Source organism: Pezoporus wallicus, unplaced genomic scaffold (genome assembly GCF_028554395.1).
Source record: "Pezoporus wallicus isolate ANWC-B61680 ecotype Strahan unplaced genomic scaffold, APGP_CSIRO_Pwel_v1 contig_3489, whole genome shotgun sequence".
Classification (NCBI taxonomy): Eukaryota; Metazoa; Chordata; class Aves; order Psittaciformes; family Psittacidae; genus Pezoporus; species Pezoporus wallicus.
This window is the reverse complement of record NW_026635093.1, coordinates 87,320-108,991: the sequence shown is the minus strand read 5'-3', so window position 1 is coordinate 108,991 and position 21,672 is coordinate 87,320. Positions and strand designations below refer to the sequence as shown.

The window sequence follows — 21,672 nt, the reverse complement described above, 5'->3', positions numbered from 1 at the left end:
GGATAGGACTTTCTTCTTTAGCTGTTTGCATTTTAAGCTCTCCTAAGCAGAGGCTTTTCCTTCTTTTGTTTGTGTATCTCCCCTAGCATGTCTAGTCCTGGTTGTAGCTGCTTCTGTGATATTCCTTTTAATGAGACACTGAGCTCACTGTCTGTGCACAGGATCAGCCAGTTCTTCTCTTGTAGATTTCCTGTCACAGCAAGGGTCAAGAAAAGGGGATTTGCCTCTAAATTGTTCAAGTGTGAAAGCACAGCACATTTGTGTACCAATCAAATTGCAAAGTGACCCTGAACTTCATGTAATTGCATTGTCTGTGGTGCGCAGATAGACTCCACAACTCATAACAGCTGTAAAAGTAGGTATGCTTTTTATTCAGCTCTGAGGCACATGGGGGATAACTCCTCCAAAAGCATGCACACGTCAGCATTGTTTTCCTTTATATTTATCCTCTAAAGTTATACATATGCATGAGGTCATACAACATGCTTATACATAGTCATGTCCTATCCCAGCTTCATATTATAATGAGCTAAGAAGTCCTTTGTGCCTGCACAGTGCCTCCTGGTGGTTGTGGGCGAGGGTCTCGAGATGAAGTAAACAAGTCTTCCTCGGGCCTGAACTTTTCAGCTCTAGTCATTACGCATGCTCCTTGGAGGCTTGGTCATTGTCCAAAGCGCAGAGCCAATTTCAGCCAGCCTAGGTATCCAAAGAACTGGAATCAAGTCACAGTCCCTACTTCTTAACAATAGCCATGTCTTTATATCTAGTTCTAGCATACACGGAGGCGTCCAAAGGATGGGAATCAAGGCACGGTCCCTACTTCTTGACAATAGCTATGTCCTTATATCTTGTCCTAGCATAATCATGAATAAGCAATGATATTGTTAAGCAAGTGGCCTGATCTATCTCCTTGTACATTGCAAGTACCATAAGCATGAGCAAGCAGTAACACTGTTAAGTAAGCAGTTTGACCTATCCCCTTGTACATTGCAAGTACCATGTACCATAAGCATGAGCAAGCAGTAACCTTGTTAAGCAAGTGGCTCAACCCCCTGTACATTTGTTAACCCTCTGCATCAGTCTGAGCTGGAGAGGAAGCCAGCAGCTTCTCCAGCATATGTCTGAATACACTGATGTGCATAAACCATGAGGCCATTTCTATTCAGAGAGAGAGGTCCCTGAAGGCTGTGTCTCAGCACGCAGCTTGAGCTTTGGGTCCCTCTGGACTGCTGGGCTCTCGCTAGCATGAGAGCTGGCCATGGGACTCCAAACACATGTTGCAAACTCTGCTTGTTTTTAAATCTCTGCTTTTTCAGAAGCAGGGCAAGAGCATCTGTTGTGCTCTGAGGTCATTCATGGCTTCAGGATTGCCAGGAAATGAACATACTTCTGCAGCATACAATGTGTAGGGCAAACAAACAATATACACACACATGCAGGAGAACAGAGCAGGGTGTAGTATTTTATGGAATCCCACAGTGGAGTGGCTTCCAGCGGTTCTGCCTTAGGAAGCTGCACAGCTGTTTCAAACTGGTGAGCACTTGGGGAGATGATCTGTATTTGCATGACAAAGGATAAAACAACATAGTTGTCTCCAGTACCTCTTTCTTGGTGTGCCATGCAGGGTGTCTTCCAGCTCCTTGTTCAGATAGGAGATAGGACTGCCTCCATGGACAGCCAAGGATCTCTGACGCCTTTTCGTGTCACTTGAACTCACCTCTTACCTGGAGAAGTTGGTGTTTTGGGCTGCAGCCACAAATGTAACTGAAAGCATGCTGAAGCCAGTGGGAACCTTTCCATCAAATGCTCAAGGGTTTGCCTTGGATTTCATCTGCTTTCTGCAGATCTGACCCAAAGCCAGTGGAATGACTCTGTTTTGGAATATTCACACTGTCCCTTTGAGGAGTGTTTCAGCGGTTAGGAAGAGCTTACCCCCAGACGGAAAGCAGGGCCGTACCCATGGACCTAATCACATCTGAAGCCTTAATGAAGTGCTTGCATGGGGCAAGGCCACTTAGCGTTGCTGTCTAGTGCTTGTGCACAAATCACCCACTGCTGGCCAGGCAGCTGTGTGTGCTCAGAGGTGGCCTGTGATGTGCTCTGCAACTGGCCATCAGCATCTGTCTCAAAGAAGCCATTGACTTCTCTGGGACAGGCAGGACCAGGGTGTGCTCCTGAATCAGTTCTCGTGCATCTGACTCAAGTGAGAGGCTTGTGATAAAAATGCTTGAATGGTTCATTTGCAGCCAAGAAAGGGAGCTTCATTTTCCTAGGCTGGCCTAGGTTTCCCCAGCTTTGACAGTGCAGGTTTTGTTGTGACACTGTCAAAACATTTAATTTTCATGAGCTACTTTGGCTTTTGATGGAGATCTTATTAGAATATGACTCCAGCATGCTATATACTGTGTTCTTTTTATCGTGTGCTAATAGTCTGTTCTTTACTGTTACTGCAACAAAATATTGCTGCATCATGAAAAGGAGAGGTTTTATGTTATCAGAAAAAAAAGAATCAGCATTACTAAGGCAAACTGCACTGATATTTCTGGTGTTTCTTTAAGCAATTCACTGATAAATTTCCATAATGTGATTTTTATTTCATTTGCTGTATTGTATCAAGGAGCTTTTAAAAATATTGGGGTTTTTCAAAGACACAAAATAACACTGCCAGCCCCCCTGCGTGTGAGTCTGTTTTCAGAGATGAGGATGGGTTCATGTCAGTATTGCTAGAGCTCCTTTGTAAACTTGTTTCATGATCCATGTGATCTGGTGATAATAAAAACCTGCCCTAATTTAACAGCACTTTTATATCAGTTACTGAACATACCTGAATTACAATAGCACCCAGGGGCTTTAACTGACAGTGAGGCTGGATATCATACAGACAGATTCAGAGAGTCCCTTTCCCATTGCATGAAATAGCCAAGAGAGATGTTGTGAATCCTCTCATTTTACATCTCGGGAATTTGGGAGTGGAAGAGGAATTGTTTTCCAAAGGTTGTGCAGGGAATCAGGGACAGACGGAACTGTGAACACTGGTCCAGGACTCCCACACAGCAGCAGGACCCCCAGCAGGTCTGAAACCTCTGTTTCCCTGTTCTGTCTTGCTGATGGTTTCTCCAGATCCCAACCTTCTTTAGTGAAAGACCTTGTAAAGCTCCTTGTAAAGCAGTCTGCTCTGTCCTGCTGTTTAAAACTTTGCTGTGTCCTTGAGGAAACGGAAGTTTTCCCTCCTCTCTTGAAATCTGTGATATCTTCAGCTGTAGCATCAAAGGAAATCCATCAGTGTGATACTTTATGGAACTGTTGTCTCAACAGCTTCCTCCCAACCAAAACTCTTATTTTCTGAAGGTTATCCCAAGAGTGATAGTTACTACGTTCATCTTCTTGATTTGCTCAGTTAGTGGCTTACCAGGATTGTTCCAAACTTAAAAGCCAAACTTGGGAGCAATAAAGTGCTTCAACAGACTGTTATGGTCCTATTCAGGTAGATAAGTGCATCTTTGCACCATATGTATGGCCTCTGCTTCAGTTCATCCAAGGGACAGCCTGATCTCACTGCCAGCAAACAGTTTTGCTCCATCAGGGTGAAACTGGATAAAATGGTGAGGAGTGGCTGGTCAGACCGCAGCACAAGGGTATAGGGGTTGCAGTGGCTGTGGTATGCTGAAGTAGAAGCTTGAAGCAGAGACTGCGACTCCTTCCTGTCCTGCAGATGTGCCTACAGTCCCATGTAAGTACTTAGAGGGAGCGTTACTCAGTAGATGCACTGCTGGTGCTTTAGGACAGATTTAGATACCAGAGGGTGACTGGAGACAGATTGCCCTGCAGCATGGTTTGTTTGGGTTTGCAGACTTCAAAGTGTTCCAGTTGCCTTTTGAACAGGTAAGCCTTTATTCAAGGAAACCTGCCTCAGGCTTCCCCAGTTTAAGTTCCAGATTCCCATGGAAACGCAGGAGTCTTGGGACATTGCAGGCTGACATTTGCGCTTTGTGATGTCTTTGTTCAGAAGTGTTACAGCAAATGCTACTTAGGAAAGGCTTTGCCTTTCATTTTGTTTACAAGATGAGGAATACAGACCAGACTGCAGCCTTTCATCATGCTGCAGTTAGCTAGGCTTAGCATAAACAGCCTGCTATGATAGCATGATAGAGTGCAGCTTGCCAGGGGTCTGCTTTGTTCAAGTCTCACCTATCAAATGCTTGGGCCAGGCTAGCTCCATTCTTTATGTTTTTTTTGTTTTGTTTTTTTTTTTGCATTGTGTGAGCTTTCTAGGAAACAAGAAAGGGTTCCAATTACAACCAAATACAGTTGTAACTGCTCCACTAACAACACTTTTGATGTACCGTTCAAAGCAAATCCATCGAAGCAGGATACCGTTAATAAAACTCGGGAGAAACAGGAGGTCAAGTGACATGAGTAAAGAGCTCTTTCGGTCTCTTTGGAGCTCCTGTCCAAAGCCAAGAAGAATTCATCCTGACAAAAACACTAGTTTTACTTTGGAGATTGCTCTTTGAACTGGAAAGAACTACTTCATGCTCCTGGATTGTACAAAGACACTTACCTACATCTTTCCAGAGCTCACAAATGTATCCAAGGAAAACTCCTGGGGTTTTTATATTCTTTTCCATCAAAAGAAATAACCCTCAAACCAGTATGTTTGAACTTCTGGTGTCCTGTTGACTTGTGACAGCATTTTAGCATGTCAGCAGCAGAATCATTTGTAACATGAGATGAAGTGTCATTGTTCATATTCATCACGTAAGGAAAACTGACACTGGGCAGCTCTTGTGGTAACACAAGCTTTTTCATTTGGGCAGGAAGAAAATACAGTGAACTGAAAAGAGCTTCAGCTGGCAACCTTTTGGAAGAGCCTACAGATACCTTACATGGCCCCAGAGATGGGTGTCTGTCAGTCAGCGAGTCCTAGACCTTTTCTGTTGTTTCTTAGGTTCCTACATCACTTCTGAATGGAGTCTAGGGAATTCAACCTGAGGAAGAGGCACTGGTGGTATGCAAGGTTTTACAGCATGGCACATGGCCAGAGCTGTCCTTACCTAAAGAACCTCTAGTTCTAAACTCCAGGTTTTGTTGTCAGTTTTGTTGTTGTGTTTGGCTTGGGTTTTTTTCCCAGAGAGAACCCCATGATACCACTTCCTTTTGCGTGTGGCCCAGTGCTTTTTGCTGACTTTTCACCCTGCCCTTCACAGAACTGAGATAATGCCAGCATGCAAAATACCACATGTCCTGCAGGAAACTTATGCCCCAGACATTTTATATGTGAGTCATGCACATGGGGCTCTTCTCTGGAGGAGCTGCTGCCTGCCTGCATGATGTCTGCCCTGTATACTTGGTAGCCGGCAGTACTTGACCCACTGGGCTGGCTTCCCCTCTTGTGTGAATGTTTCACCAGCTGCATCTCTGTCCCAGTTTCATATCAGTGCCACCAAGATGCACATCTGCCTTAGCTGACGACGAGAGCTGCACACAAGGAAACGTGTACCCAGCAATGACCTGTCCTGCTCCCTCTTAATGCAGCCCTTTGTGGGAAGCTGTTTACTGATGCTGTTACTGTTTTCTTCAGAATAGGAAAAAACAGAGGTAATGAAGATGTCTCTGGCTGAAAATTTCATTTCAGTGCCACCCCCTCCCCAGCCCTGTGGTTTGTCTCTCCACCTCTTGTCATTAAATACCCTTGGGCTTCATGTCAGTGTGGGGACCACCAGTAGAGATGGAGAGATGTGATCACCACCTGGCAAAGATGTTTATGTAGCCACAAACCCAGAGCACTCCTGTAATGCTCACTGCTCCCTGCTGCTTCCTGCCTGCTCCCAGTGTCCACAAGTGAGTGACCTTGCTGAGGCCACATGCAGGTTTTTCAGGCCCCCAGCAAGGCTATCCAGAGATGGGAGAATTTCAGCAGAATAAAGCAGGTCTGGCAAAGCTGGCTTTCTCCCAAGGTCTTGTATCTAATTGAAATACCCTGGCACGGGCGCTGTGTCAACGGCAAGGGCTCTCAGCCTGGCACAACACACATTGCGCGTAAGCTTCTGTGCACCCTGAAACCTCAGCTCACTATTTCCATGTAACCTGAACTTCTAATTTCTTCCAAGGAAGATTAAGTTGAGAGAAGCCTGTGGTGTTCTTCAGGGATAAAAAGGAGCACATTGGAAAACCTGAGCTGGCCCCAGCCTATTGAATGCCCAGTGGATACTTGCTGATGGGAAGTTAGTATGTGGAATATATTCTGTGGGGACTCCTTCATTTCTTTGGCTCTGTGCCTTTTGCTAGCAACTTCCACAGCTGCCATCCTGGTGATGTTCCTGTAGAATTCCCCCCTCCGCTGACGGGACATGGTCATCAGACTCACTGAGCAAGAATCTTGCCCTAGTTTGGCTGGGGACCTGACTGGTTACCATTCCCAGCCCTTCCCCAGTCACCTTATGGATTTCTGTGTCCACAGGTGCCTATGGCTTCCTTTTCCCCCACATGACTCATGGCCTGTGTAGATAGAGGCCTTTTCTTCCAGAAGGCTCCAAAAGACATTGTACATGTTGCACAAAAGGGCAAATGTCATTTGGAAATAACCATTTTGTTGGGATAAAATGTAAAAATTGCAAAGTGAGGTTTGCCTTCCCAAGGGAACTCGTTCAATGTTCGTCCTTCCCACCTACCTTTGGATAGACTGACTCACCCTGAGTGGCTGCTGCTTTCTCTTCCCATTAGCTACAGAGTCCCGCATGCCTAGCTTAGATGGACATTTAACTTCTAGGACCTTTGCAGGATACTGTATGATCTTAATCTCTCTTTTCAAAGGAGTTTGGTGCACTTGGTAAGTCACTAGGTAGTGTGTTAAATGAGTGTTCAACAATACTGACCCATAGCCTCAGGTCAGACCAGTACAATGCACAGGGAAGTAAAGAGCATTAGGAACTTGCCCAGGCTCTTTATAGGCTTCTCATCTTAGTGGGTGAGGATGGAAAGAAAACAGTCATTACTGCAGTGTATCCATGGGAAATGAGCATCCAGGGACACTGGCCATCCCTAATTCCACACTGGGGGAGGCTCCCATGGTTTGTGAAACTCCAGACTTAAAAGTCTTCAGTTACGCTGCAGAAACATTATTATATCTGTGAGAAGCCCCAGAAGTGCAAATATATTCACTTCTTATGGGTCTCTTCATGCCAAGGCAGGATAAAGTGACCCTCCTTCCCTGGTTGGTAGGAGCCAGCCCAGGAGCTGAGCTCATGCTTTAGTACTTTATAAACATAGAATAAAACCTGTAAAATGGAGTGTTTTAAGCCAGGCACAACTATCTGGGCACATAAGAATGCTGCTTGCAAATGTTATCTAATGTGGGCATCTGAAAGCAGAGTTTGGGTTTGAAGATGAATTCTCCACAATGCTGAGTGAGAGGAGGCGAATTTTAACAGATACTTTTCCCATAGTTTTTCATACTTCTGTAACTGCACATCCACATCCTATTTACTTGCAGCACAGCCCCCACCACAGCAATTCAATCACGAACTTGATACCTCTCCCTGGGAAAAGGAACACTTTTTAGGAAAAAAAAAAAGACAAGGGAGGAGAGCAAAAAGCAGGAAGTGTTGGGAGAAGTTCAGAACGCCTCAGATTCCTCTGGGGTCCCAGCTGTGCTCTGTGTTGTCCCAGCTGAACACCAGATATTTCTGCCCTGCACATTTATGCGTTCAAGGAGAGATCAAAGTGGCTGCCTCCAGTGTGCTTGGGGCAAAGTGTGTATGTCCTGCCCCAAAGCAGCCCTGATCCCTAAGGTTGCAGCCTTTTATTCTTCCCTCCTTATAGGCCTGATGCTGAGCAGGAGCTCTTTGGAGCTCATTGTGGAGCGTCAGTGCATAAAGTGATAGACAAGTCTTCAGATGCTTCATAGTCCCAGTGACTTGGACACCACATCCTCTGCTGGAGCATTTCTGGTGATGCAACACTTCTGAGAGGAAGAAGATGGTCTTCTCAGATGGTCTCATAGTGTCCTGTCACTACCATACTTAACAGAGGTACGTCCTTTGGAGGCCCATGCTGGTGGATGTCCAAGTACCAATAGTGTTGGTGCATCCACGGTTGGCAATTCACTCACTGTGGTAGGAAGTCTCTGTCAGACATGTAGCCCCATGGGGTAGGTTTATTCATCTAATGTTAGCTGGACCCAGCTGTCAGCATGAGTCATTTCTGCTAGCAGAAACCCTTGTCACAGTCCCCCTTTCCTTAAGCCCCTGATGAAACTGTGTGGGATGGTCATCATGCAGCAAAAGAGGGCTGTGTGCTGCAGCACCCTTGATCAGGGAAGCTGGATGGGGGCAATGCAAGGTGGCACCACTGCAAAACAAAGCAGAAGTGCAATGAACTGAGTATCTGGCAACAGTTGTCTGATTGTCTCCCTGATGAAGCAAAGATGCAGGGGGTGAGTACTGGTTCATACATATGACCTGTACTGGTTCATATATATGGTTTACCTAGGTCATATATCTTTGAGTGAGGAGCTGCAGTGGCTGTCATTCAAACATACCCCTACTGTTGTGTTATTTACTGTACCACAGCCTTCAGTGGGGATTTTGTGTCCTTTTTGAGGGGCCATTCTTCTGTGTCTTCTGATTGCTTGCTTAGATGACAAGTTGGCAGCTCAGATCAAAGCCATATCACTTAGCAGCTAGTGAATTATTCAAAGCAGTATTTCGCACCTTCACAATAACTGTTCATTCTAACTATGAAGAAGATTGCTCTGAAATCAATCCTTGCATCTGCCTTTCTCTTTATAAGAGCTCTAAGCAACCATCACTGGGCACAAAGGAGATGGGGAGTTCTGCTAAGAATTGAACGTATTGTGGAGAGCGTTGTGTAAGGGCTCTGTCCCTCATCAGTATCAAATTGCATTAATCAATGTTAGCCAGAAGCAGTGCAATAACATCTCACTTCCTAAAATGGGAATATCCCCATATGTTGTTCCTGGCTGAGGACTGCTCTCAGGGGCAGGATCAAGCAAGCAGATGGCAGTGACTGCAGCATGCCCCTTGCCACTGCTGGGTGTGTTGTTAGCACAACAAATTAAAATGGGAGCTTGTAAAATCCTGTACTTGAAGTTTATTTGCACAGTTTAACTGCACAAGGCTGTTCCTCAGTGGTGGAAAAGCGGTCACACACACATTGCATACTCTGTGCAATGTAGTGAAAATAAATGATAGGTGACAGTGGAGGAAACCCAAATATGATTTTGGATTCCTTACCCTGGGAAAGATGCAGTGGCCAGAGAAACTTTTCCCTTTCCACTAGGGATCCCAAGATTTCAGGTCTTCTTTGTAGTTTTAACTACTCTCATTATTTTTAGCTCTGCTTTGGGCAACCCAACCCACCCAAAGCCTGAGGTGCTGGTCATGTTCTGCTATCACCATTTTAATCTCTTGTTTTTTTCCTCTGATAGCTGTAGCAGAATCGTATCATGGATGTATTTACAGATTAGGTATTTAGCCACATAGTAACTTGCTTAGCAGTAGCTCTGGGCACTATTTCTTTCCAGATGTCCTTGAAGCTGGCAGAGTGTCTTGCCCACAGTTATCTGTCAATCATGTAGTGCCTGCATTGCCAGAGCTTGTGGATGGCATTGGCCCTATGTTGCTTCCAATGTTTCTGAGCATTCTTATCCATTTAAGGACTTCAGATTCAACAAGGCTGGAATTGCTTGTCCTGCCGTATAAAGTTCCCCATAATTTAGCCATATGACCAATGCAAGCTCTTATTTTATAGAGAACTTCCCTCCACATTCATTTCCCCATTATGATTTTGCCCAGCCCCTCATCTCTCCAGAATTTTCTCTCTCCCACACATTTTCTTTCCCAAAGCTCCTTGACGGTGTCAGGGACCTCTTGTCTCGGCTTTCTGCATCCCTTCAGCAAAACTCATCTCTTCTTTGTGCATCGTGTGGACTTTGGCTGGTTTCCCCTGCAATTTAGCTCAATTTGGGGTTTGGTATGTGTGTGCCACTGCAGCTCTCAGCCCTGCTGCAGCCACCTTTGTATCACCCCCTGCTTTCCTCTCATAGGACCTAATACTCCACGTGGGTCAGCGGAGAGCTTCAAGACCTTCTAAGAAGTTATTGTTCACTTACTTTAAGATCAGGGACAGGGATATTTGTTCCAGAAAACACTATCAGTGAAGTCATCCATGCAACATCTGAGCCTGACTACTGAAGTTAGTCTTTGGATGAACACTTTCTGTGTCTCTAGGGGTAGATACATACACACACATTATATAAAACTCAGTGTTCTTCAGTAGAAAAAAGGGGCAAAGTCTTGTCCTGGTTCATGCAATTGACATTTGCAGCTCTGTTTTCCAGTCAATGACCTGGCTAGGCTGGGCATGCAACCTGACAGTGGAGGAGTGAGATTTAGTGTTGGGAGGCCTGAATTTCGGCTTCCCTTACTCCGTGGCAGACCACTTCAGCACACTCTGAGCACTCAAGGCAGCAGAGAGTGGTTCAGATGGTGTCAGAGTCACACTAGGAATTTTTGCTTCAAAACCAAGGGAAACATAGAATGTTTTTTTTTCTTTTGCTTTGTTTTCTTAAAGAAATAGGGAAACTGAAGTGAGAGCTGTAGCAGTCACTAGGATTGAGCGTTGCCCACTTTTAGCACACAGCTCCCAGGTCTGAGGTCTAGCCTGAAGTACCAGCTTGGGGGAATCTCCAGTCCTCCTGGGGAAGGATTCACAAGTCAGTTTCAGTATGAAACCCTTAAAACCATGGGAATAACTGAAAATAAGATGACACCATTTTTTTCTTTAAAAACTACAACTTTTAAGGTACCATCAGGATTTCCCTGAGGTTTGACTGAGGTTTTTGGAAGGGCTCAGCCGCAGATGGAAGCACAGCTCTTGTGTGCTTGGAAAATACTTGATAACACAAACTTCTTTTCAAAGTCCTCACCTTGTGGATATTCCCTATTTCCTCATCGGCCTGAGAGCTTAAGGCTTTTGGAATCAGAGGTTCCTTTCACTTAACTGAAAGGTGGCCTTGTGGCTCACGCTCTCTTGCCTGGGCTGAACACCTCTCTAGCTAATTAGCTCCGGTCTGGGGTCCAGTCCGTCAACGGGTTGTTTTCGTTTCTGCCCTCCTTGGCACAGGAAGGAATTAGGCCATGACTAAACTTTCCTGGCTTCAGTGCCAGTACAATTGTGTGAGAGGGTCAGGGGCTGGAGAAAATGCTGAGAAATCACATCTGAAATAGGGGAGGGTTTTGCACATAAAAATGAGCAACCCTGGGCAACATTCTGGCAAAAGCTGTTTCTCTTCAGTAGCCAAAACCCATCCAGGTCTTTCCAGTGCTGACCAGAAGCAGCAGCAAGAGCAAAGGGCAGATGCAAAGGGTGTTTGTAGCCTTTCTCCTACCCCAGAGATGTCTGCCCTGATCCAGCAGCCCTGGCCAGAGCGTGGAAGCCCCAGGAGGTGCAGATGGGTGGTGGTTTAAGGACTGGTGTAGCAAGGCCACGAGGGTTTGGGGAGATGTCTGTTACTCCTGAGCTCTCCAGGTCAGCTGGGTGTCGTCTCAGAGCCTCTTGGGCAGCAAATTGTGAGCTGGGTCTAACAGGAACTGCTGGTCCAGGAGCTCCCAGCTGGTGTCCTGCACAGTGCAGGCTTGAGAGGCTTCAGCAGCAGCCTGACATTAAGAAAAGTCTGATATTGACAGTGAAATCCTGGAGATTACAAGCAGGTTCCTCACCTCTGCATTACACAGTGACTCCAGAGGTAGCTGACCAGGACACAATAAAAACACAGCACTTAAACCCACTCTCTTCAGGAGCTGTGGTGCCTGCTTGGAGGCACTGGCAGTAGTCACTCTCCTTACAGTAATCAGCAAAGGCATTTCTCAAAGCTGTCACTGAAGCTGGTTTCTTCTTTGTGCTTCTGTTAATGAGGCTGGTTTTGGCCCTGGTATAATTTCACTCACTGTATGTAGTTTCCTTTTCTGTCGTGGGAGAGAAATGGGGAATTGCAGCACTGAAACACCCTAAAACCAGTGCACAAACCCACCTGTGAAAATAACACGAGGCTGTTGGTTTTGTCGCCGCTGCTGTTTGTGTAAGTGAAGATGAAGGGGCAGCTGCTGGACATATAGGAAAGTGGGATGATAAAAGAGGAGTCAGGAGAGAGACTTCAGCTCTCTCACAGGATTTTGGGTCAAAACCTGACATCTCTATGTCAGTGAAACTGGTCAGCCCTGGCTTAGTAGGTGCCCAGTGAATGTGGAACTGAGCAGCACCCACATGGCTCTTAGGAAGAGGAGGATACTAATCAGTTTTAAAGAACTTTGCAGCAACGTTGCGCTGCTCTGTAACACACCTGATAACATGAGCGCTGGGCTTAGCAAGCTTAAGTCTATCCTAGAAAGCAGAGAATGCCAACCCAGTTTTGCAGCGGTATGAAAACGGGATGTTTTGTATTGGTGGGGAGTTCTGTCTGTGAGGTGGGATTTGGCCCCATGGTGACAGTTCACAAGCAGTGCCTCAGAAGTACCCCCAGCATTCCGCAGCTCTCTGTCCCAGAGCAGCCATGTCTCCCTGCCTCCAGTGTGAGCTGTAGGAACCTGGCTGCTCCAAGCAGTATGGATTGCTCTGCTCTGGTCATTTTATTACTGTTTGCCCACATGTGAGCTCTCTGCTTTCTTCTCCTTCCTTGTGAGATACTGGAGTCAGCTGCAGTCAAGTTCTCACGCTGCAGCGATGAAGAGGCTGATCTCTCCCTGTGTGCACTTGCGAAAAGGCTCCTGGCAGTGGCCTGGGATGCGCGTTTACTGACCCCAGCAGAGGGATGGATCCTCCAGAAACGGTGTTTCTGTGCAAGTCTGAACTGTTTTAAAAATGCAGAAAGTGAGCGTAACTATCCTAACTCAGTCAACTTTCAGCCTTGCCTGGGTGATACACCCCATATACAACCTTAGATCAGCTTCCAGTGCCTTTTAGGGCCCACAAGGATGCTGGAGAGGGGTTTTGGCCAAGGGCCTGTAGGGACAGGACAAAGGGAATGGCTTTAACCTGCCAGAACAGGGGAGACTGAGATGAGCTCTTAGGCAGAAGCTCTTCCCTGTGAGGGTGCTGAGGCGCTGGCACAGGGTGCCCAGAGAAGCTGTGGCTGCCCCATCCCTGGCAGTGTTCAAGGCCAGGCTGGACACAGGGGCTTGGAGCAACCTGCTCTAGTGGAAGGTGTCCCTGCCCATGGCAGGGGTTGGAACTGGACGAGCTTTACCAACACAAGCTGTTCTTTGATCCCTGTGCACTGGGTGCTGGGATTTACCCACTCCTTACATGCAGCCATGGTGGGGAAGGAACTCATACACCTTGCTGTGAGCCATCTGGGCACTGCTGCCTTCACCTCAGGGTTTGGGTTTTCCTGCCCCTGTGAGCAGCATTGAGGCTTTCACTCATTCTTTTTCTTCTAAGCCATTTCATAGAAAAGAAATGTTTTCTTCTCTATGAAATGAGGGGGAAAAGGGTGGGATTTAAGGTTTTCCAGCCTTGAATCAGTTCATAACTGGGACAGGGCTGTTTCATTCCATCTCAGCCCAGCAGCACATGGGTACCTGCCAGCTTCCCACCCTGAGCTCCTGCCAGGAACTTCGGGCACTCACGCCTGGCTTTTATTTGCTGCACAGTGTCACCTAGATGGATCTTCTGTGAAACAGCAGCCGAGAACCAGAGTTTGTGAGGGCACCAGAATCAGCCCGTGCTGCTGGGAGGTGCAGGAGGGGGTTTGGACCAGCACATGCTCTGCCTTTTCATATGGCAAAGGGCCAGGAAATCAAAAGGGGCAATGTTAAGGTGAAGTTTCAAGTGTTCACCATAGGAAGGTATTGCTGATTAAGGTATTACTAGAAAGCAGTGAGTCTCTTGAAGTCCAGCTTCAGCAGTCAGTCACTGTTTCAAGCAGGTGTTTGGCCATCCCTGTAAAACATGAGAAGCTGCATGCTGCAGTAAAGCTTTCTGCAGAAAGCTCTGTCAATGAAGTAAAGGAAAAAGACACTAATTGGAGGAAAAGACTGTAAATTCTGCCTTGGATCAGCTGGGAGAAACCCCTGAGTTTCTGGAAAATGGCAAAGCCAAGGGCTCAGATGCTGGATGGGTTCTTAGCTTATTTATACCATTTCCTGAGGATTAGCCACGTCGGTAGGGCTGCAGTGGACTTCCAGTGTGAGACTGTATCAGAGATCATTTAGAGCTCGGTTAACGGTGGGGATGGGATGAGCAAACTGGGAGTTAAAAACAAAGACAAAAAACAACCATATGTAATTTTTGCAAATAGCTTCCTGAATGCAGCCTGTAGCCAGGGAATCATCTTCCTGGATAGAATAAGTGCCAGCCATCCAAGTTGCTCAAAGTGCAACTGAGGATGCTTTTTTTCTTTTCAAAGAATAAAACCTTGGGCCTGCCCTGGAAAAGGCACATCTCTTGTGTGTTCTTGGGGTGCTGGACAGGGGGAGGCTCTTGCTGCTCATGATTTATGGTGGTCCAAATCCCCCTGGTGCTGCACTGGCCATACCTGGGTTGCAGGGAGGTTTCCTCCTTCCTGAGCCATAATCCCTTTCCCAGCATTTGGGCAGTCAAAAGCTTCCTCAGATGCCGAGAGCCCTGCAAGGACCAGATCATTATTGGGGTCAAAACAGGCTGTGGCCTTACTGCTGCCCTTTCCCTCCACAAAGTCAGGCTGTAAAAGCTGTAAGGACACAGTCAGCATCTGCATCATGAGCCTCCAGCAGGACCTGGCCTTACAGGAGGGAGCCATACAATGCTTTCCATTTTAAACAGAGTTCCGCCTCTTGCTCCCACCCCACCAAGGCTTTGCTCTCCCTGCTCTATAAAATATGTTAGTGGGGTTTCAACTCTGCCTTGTGAGCCCTTGAACCTCTCCAGAGAGTCACTCAATGTCTCAACATACATATATATTATATATAAAAAATAATCAACAGCCACAAACTACAAATAAAAGGCCCTGAAAATTCTTTACCACTACCCGAGTGTATTGCCAAGAGCTGCTTGCAGCATGGTGGTTCCCCTCCAACCTCAGCCAGTGTTGTCCTTTCCTGCAAGGAGAATGAGGACCAGCATCACCAGGCAGTGTGTCCTTGAAGGCAGGTGCTGGCTCTGCCTTGGGGACAGGTGACAGATTAATGCATAGGTGATGCTGTACATTCTCCAGTGTCAGCAGGTGGCACTCTTATGTCTGCATGGGACCTGAATCCTGCAGGGTTTCTGACTCCAGGGCAGGGCATGTGCCTGGGGATGGGCAGATCTCAGTCCCCAGAGGTGCTGCACTCACTGGGACTTGAACCATTAAACTGTTTCTGCCTTCTGATTCTGAGCAAGGCTGTTAAAATTAGGCAAGAAATAAAGAGCTGTGATCTACACTGGGTGTAGGACAGTGTCAGTAAGAGTTGGGTGAGTTTTGCTCTCTGGCTTTTCAACATCACTTTATATCCCATCCATATCTGATGTAGCCCCATGGTCTATGCATGAGGTGCTTTCCTCCCACTTGTTGGATAAAGAAACAAATTGGTTTAAGCTCACAGGCTGGTTTCATTCTGATGGACCTTGATGTTTGATGTGTAAAACCATGGCTGGCTCACATGCCCTTCAACTGCAGCCAGAGCCTGAGGGATGTACCTTCCCTTGCACTTCATCCTGCTCCAGGCTGCAAGAGGTTTAGGAGATGTTAATGCAGCCCTTGGCATCTCCCTTGCTGCTTATTCCCAGTGAGCTGGTAAAAGGTCTGGCTCTGGTCTATGAATGCAGCTCAGGCTGCAGACAAGTCCTGGATTTCTCTTATATACATATATATATATATATATATGTATGTATGTATGTGTATATATATATTCATGTCATGTATGGTCCCAAGGAAGGAAGCACTGCATCCATGGAGCCCGATGTGGGTCCGTGTGCACACCATCAGAGCTGTTCTTTCTGGTTGTTATGTCAATTTAGTTGTAGTCTAATTAATCTCCATTCCTGTGCTAATTTACTGGTTTTACATGCACTGGAGCTGCTCTAAGGTCCACCGTTAAGGAGCCTTCTCTTTGCCAGGCTGAACAAGCTCAGCTCTCTCAGCCTGGCTTCATAGGAGAGGTGCTGAAGCTCTCTGATTCCTGGCCTCCTCTGGACTTGCTGCAGCAGCTCCACATGTCTCATGTTGATCATCTGCAGCTGAGGCCCATTTCTGCAGAATCTGTGCAGTTCTTCTGGAAAAAGGTAATGGTATTTTTCACTGAATGGACTGGGATAAGGGCAGGGGACCAGGTGCCTGCAGGCTGTCCTGGGGGACCCTGTCTTTCTGACACAGTTGTGCGGGAACCCTCACAGATAAATGATGGTAATTTCACCAGTATTAAAGTTGTTGGGGATGTTGACCAAAATCTCCTTTTTTCCCACCAACCTGGCTCTTAGATCAAGAGGCAGCAACAATAACATCAGCAAGGGACCTCCTCCAAATCTCACATGGGGATTTATGGCTGCAAATAATCCTTGTGTCTTAACCAGCTCAGAGAGGAGACTGACCAAGCAGGGTCTTTAAAAACACTTGCTTTTCCAGGCAGTGAGGTGCTTACTTGCATCCCTCCTGGTTTGAGCGTGTACTTCTGGGTTTCTTTTTTCCCTTTTTCCTTTTTTCTTTTATTATTTTTTCTTGCTTTTTTTTTTTCCCATTTTTCTTTATTCTTTTTTCTTTTTATTTTTTTCCTTTTTCTTCTTTCTTTTCTTCTCTATTTCTTTTTCCTAATTCTGATTTCTTTTTTCCTTATTTTATTTCTTGTTTATATAAATATATTTTTTCCTTTCATTCTTTTTCCTGTTTTCCTTTTCTCCTTTTTCCTTCCTTTTTGTATGTCTCTACTCCTCCTTTTTCTTTCTCTCCCTTTCCTTTCCATTCCCTCTGTGGTCAGGTTGGCGGCTCCCCAACAATGAGCTAATTGCAGCTCTCCTCTGGGTCCCGGATCTGTGTGGGAGGCAGTGAGACGATGCTCAGCCCGGTGCCGGCCGCAGTTGGGGCTGCCTTGTGAGTCAGAGCCGGGGCAGGCAGGGAGAAGATCCAGACTGATGGAGCTTGGAAGGGACTGCAAAGTCAGAGGGGTCTGAGCCTGGGGTCAGTCCTGGCTGTTGGATGGCGGAGAGCAAGGGAAAAATCCAGCCGAGGGGTGCAAGACTGGCTACCCCAAGGCCAGGGTGATTGATAGGCCCCGGGGTCTGGCTCAAGCCCGTCACACAGAGGGAAGGTAAAGCCTGTGGGAGGATGTTGAGCTGATCGTTTGTTTCATCTCATCTCTATCCTCTTGCTCGTGTTCATAACATATCCATCATCCTCCAGCTGCTCAACATCTCTAAGGTCTCCCCAGAGCCTTCTCCTCCAGGCTGCACAAGCCCAGCTCTCTCAGCCTGTCTCCCGAGCAGAGGTGCTCCTATGTATGTAAAATATAAGAGTTTGTAAAATGTACGTTGTACGTTATATCGTTAGATTTCTTTATCCTGTTTCCAACCTCCAAAATAGGGTGGTTGGGTGTTATTTGCAGGGGATGCAATCAGTGACAAATTTGGGATTGCACTATCTCCTTTGGGATAACCATTTCCATTCACTTGCAAGTGGCTTTCCAACATACCCATAAAACTTTCAGCAACACTTCTTGTAATGTGCTCATTTTACAAAATGCAAATATATATCTCCTTAAACAACCTTATGCCTCGCCTGAAATCAGATCAAAAAGGCAAAGAAAACACGTCCTCAGCCCCTCTTCCACAAGACCATCTCTCTCCTGCATCTCTTGCTCTGCATCTGTGTGATCTGCTCACTACCCTCACCTGTGTGCAATACAAACCTGCTCTGTTTTTTTTTGCAGAACACCTGAGAAATTTATTCCCTGTAGTCCCCCAGTGTTGGGAGTTCTTTGAAGCAAAGAAATGACCACAAGGAGGCCTGGAAGATGCTCTCTCCTTCTGCGTCCTGCTTTGCTCATGTTCTGCTTCCAGGTGTTGGATCCTCAGAGCAAATGAAGACTGATGTGCTTTTGTGCTCTCCAACACTGAGCTGCCAGAGGCTTGCCATGGTGTTCAATGGGAAGCTTGCTGCAGGATGCCGCTTGGGCACCACAGAGTTGTCTTTTCAGCTGTTCCAAAGTCCACCATGGACCGCTAGTGACGTTCCTAGGGCTTTACAGCTGGGAAATAGCAGCGACCTCTGGAGAGCACCTGATGTCACAAGGTTTTCAGCTTGGTTTCCAGAGCAGTGGTCTGGAGGAGCTTCAAGCTCCTGACTGTTTTTTCCAATGGAGCTGTTGCTCGGTATTCCTGTCATTCTCTGTTTCTGGACTATCCCTTCCCCACACTCAGCCTGTCTTGTGCAATCAGTGTCCCTCTGGAGACACGTCTGTGAGAATGCAGAGATTTCCTGAGAGCGGTGCACTGGAAATTCCTAGGATTTCTGGTGCAGACAAGCGCGTACGGGACCGGGGCTGGACAAGGGGAGGCAGCGGTTCAGGAGATGCCTTTCTGCAGAAACAAATCCTTTCTGCTCTTCCTCTTCTTTTGCACCTGCAAAAGGATTATTCGACCCATCGTATAGCAGAATTATGAGCAGACACAAGCATTTGCTTCCTTTGGGGGAGAGCTTACCACTCACAAGTACAGGCTGTCAAAGAAAATGTGCAATGGGGGTGTTCTCCTCCACATCTTTACGTGACCACCAGCATTAAATGGCCTCGCAATGGAACACAGCTGTAGGGACAACGCAGGGACTGCCAGAGTACAGCCTGCTCTTTTGCAATGAGTTCTGCTCCAGACTCAAACAGAAATGTTTTTTTTTATTCCCAAAAAGTAAATTAAAATAAAATATCAAATAAATAAATGGGAGGCAGCATTCAGCAGCTGCCTGTCACAGAGGCAGAAGGAGAGGGGTGGAAAAGAGGTGGTGTTTTCAGTGCACCGCTTCCGAACTGAGCTCAAATGCCTGTGACCAAAACTGAGATCTCAAACTGGGGGCTTTGAATGGAGGGAAGGGTGAGATGGATAAGGGACACTTAGGGGACTGAAAAAGCTATTGAATGGCATCTAAATGGGGGAGGGAACAGCTCCTGGGGTGTGAAATGCAGATGTGCAGGTGATAGCAGCTGATTCCTGAAGCCATGGAGTTGCTGCAAGCCCAGTGTGGGAAGGGTCACCATCTGTTTCCCAATGCTCACACTCCTTCCTAATGCAGCTGGGGCTGGTCTGTGCTGGAGGCATTAAAATGGGATGGATAAATACAGCTTTGATCAGAATGGGAAATATACTAAAAATGGGAGGTAACCCTGGGGTCAGGCTCTTTAATATGGGGTTAACCCCATCCCCAAGTCCACACAGGCACAAGGCCTGACTTCCTCGCTCGCCTCCTGCTTTCAGCATTAAGCTGGCTTTAATGCCAAGCACTTCAGAGCTCATTCAGCTCTTCCAAATGGCAGATACTTTTCTAATACTAACAAGGCTTTTGCACTTGGCTGCTAAACCTGGCTAATACACCCTGTCCTGCTGGGAAGCGGGTGAAAAGGGGGGTCTAGTTTGAGAAATAGCCTCCCTAGGGAGGAGAATTAGCACACATTTCCTAAGATTATGGGCAATATGCAGGTATCACCTAATGGAGCTCTGAAAGCTCCGAGGTTCCCAAGCTGAGCTTGGTTTGTGTCACACCAATGTAATGAGTTGCTGCTGTTCTCAAAGACCTTGTGGGCTCATCCACTGAGGTTTCTCAGGGTACCATCTGAATTGTTAGGTTCCCTGTTGGATAGCTTGCTGCTTTTAGTCCCAGATTGAAACCTACAACCTGCTCTGCATATGCAGGCTTTTAGGGATGAAGACAAAGGTGCTGCTCTGGAGGTACCGCTCTGCCTTCTCCCATTGCTGCTTCCATCCTGGGGGAGAAATAGCATGAAATAAACGATCTAAGCTCACTAAGGAGACAGTCTGGGATGACTTGCACGCATTGCTGTGGTGGCACAAAAGACGAGGCACAGCTGTGGTGCTTTTGCCCCTGATCTGTATCCCAGCTGGGGGATGGAGAAGGAATGGAGAAAGAGAAGGAATCTGAGGATGCAGCCGGGGTTGGTGGGGATTTTGAGTCATTCCGTTGGAAATGGCTCCAGGATCTGGCAGCTTTGTGCTATGTGTCAAACTGTCCCATCCAACATCCACCCCTGCAGAACTCCAAGTGCTGCAAGCCCCAGAGTCCAGGCAGCTGGATGCTTCCCCTGGAGAGCTATGCAGGGACCCAGCACCCAGGGCAGGAGCAGGCTCTCAAGCTCGCAGCCTTTCCCAAGGTCGTCACTCATTTCTAGCAGTATAACAAAAATGAACAGGGACAAAATGCAGTGCCATGAGGGCAGCAGAGCTGTGGGTTAATGAGAAATGTCAGGCTCACTGTGTTTAATCCTCCTGCTGCAAAACTCTTTTGAGCCATTGATCACCTTTTACTCAGAAAACAGTTCTTGCCACAGAAATTGCCAGATTTCTGGGGAAAAATGTGTGAGCAGTGAGTGAGCATGTGTAACTTTCCTGTCCAAATGGCACTTGGTTAAGCTTTTCATTGCTAGACACTAAGTGGTAATGCTGTTGCCCAAGATCGACATGCACTGCAGTTAAACCTTCAGTAAATACAAGGATGCTCTAAGGGCTGGAGTAGAGAAGCAGCAGCTAACAAGGGAGCCTCAACACGGTCTCCACACAGCTTCTCTTCTCCAGGCTGAACAGCCCCAATGTTCTCAGCCTGTCTCCATACAGGAGCTGCTCCAGCCCCTGATCATCCTCATGGCCTCCTCTGGATTTGCTCCAACAGCTCCATGTGCTTCTCATGCTGAGAACACCAGAACAGCACACAGTGCTGCAAGTGGAGTCTCACCAGAGCACAGCCTATGTGCAAATCTTCAACCATCTGCACTGGTTCTACCTTTGTAGTATCAGATTTTACTAGAGGCATACAGTGAGGTCATCACAGCCGGCTGCACTTCTATTTCAGCCCAGTCGCTATAGCAGCAAAGGTCAAAACAAAACATATAGTTCACCAAAGCAAGGTTTCCTGGCTGATAGGGCTCATTTTTCTTTATGAGCTGACTTTGGAAGGCAGTGGAGCTGCAGCTCATGGAAACTTGACCGTTCCTCTCTCCCCTGCCTGCTCCTCCATCCCCGCAATGGAGATAAAGGTTAAACATCTGGTTTGGATCTGCTCTGGTTGACTGAAATACAGACCCGCTGCTGCTGTCTCATAAATCACTGTGCAGCTGGAGCCCAGGCCCGGCTCTTTGCAGGCTCTGCACCCTGCCACGTCCAACTCAGCCATGGATTTGCTGTTGGCAAAAGGCTGCACTTCGGCAAGCTGCCTGCTGCCATTTTGTGAGCAGTCCCCATTGCTCGGAAAGGGCAAGGGCTGGAGAGTTACCATGGGGTTAAAATGATGGCAGGATTTAAAGCCATGGGGGATGCTGGTGTTGGTGGGAAGCATGTCTGCAGTGGAGCACTCATATTAGCTCATGCGAATGGTGCTTGCTGGTGGTAAGCTATCTGTGAGATGCTGCTCCCTGGAGTGACCACCTATGGGAGCACAGGGGCTGTAACACATCACAGGCAGAAAGCAAATGAGCACCTACGAAA

At 47.0% G+C, this 21,672-nt stretch overlaps 1 protein-coding gene across 7 annotated transcripts in view; it reads right to left on the bottom strand.

Annotated features, from left to right (window-relative positions):
- COL11A1 (collagen type XI alpha 1 chain) overlaps positions 1-21,672 on the bottom strand; it is a 456,680-nt gene that overhangs the window by 381,040 nt on the left and 53,968 nt on the right. The gene's annotated exons all lie outside the window — the stretch shown is intronic.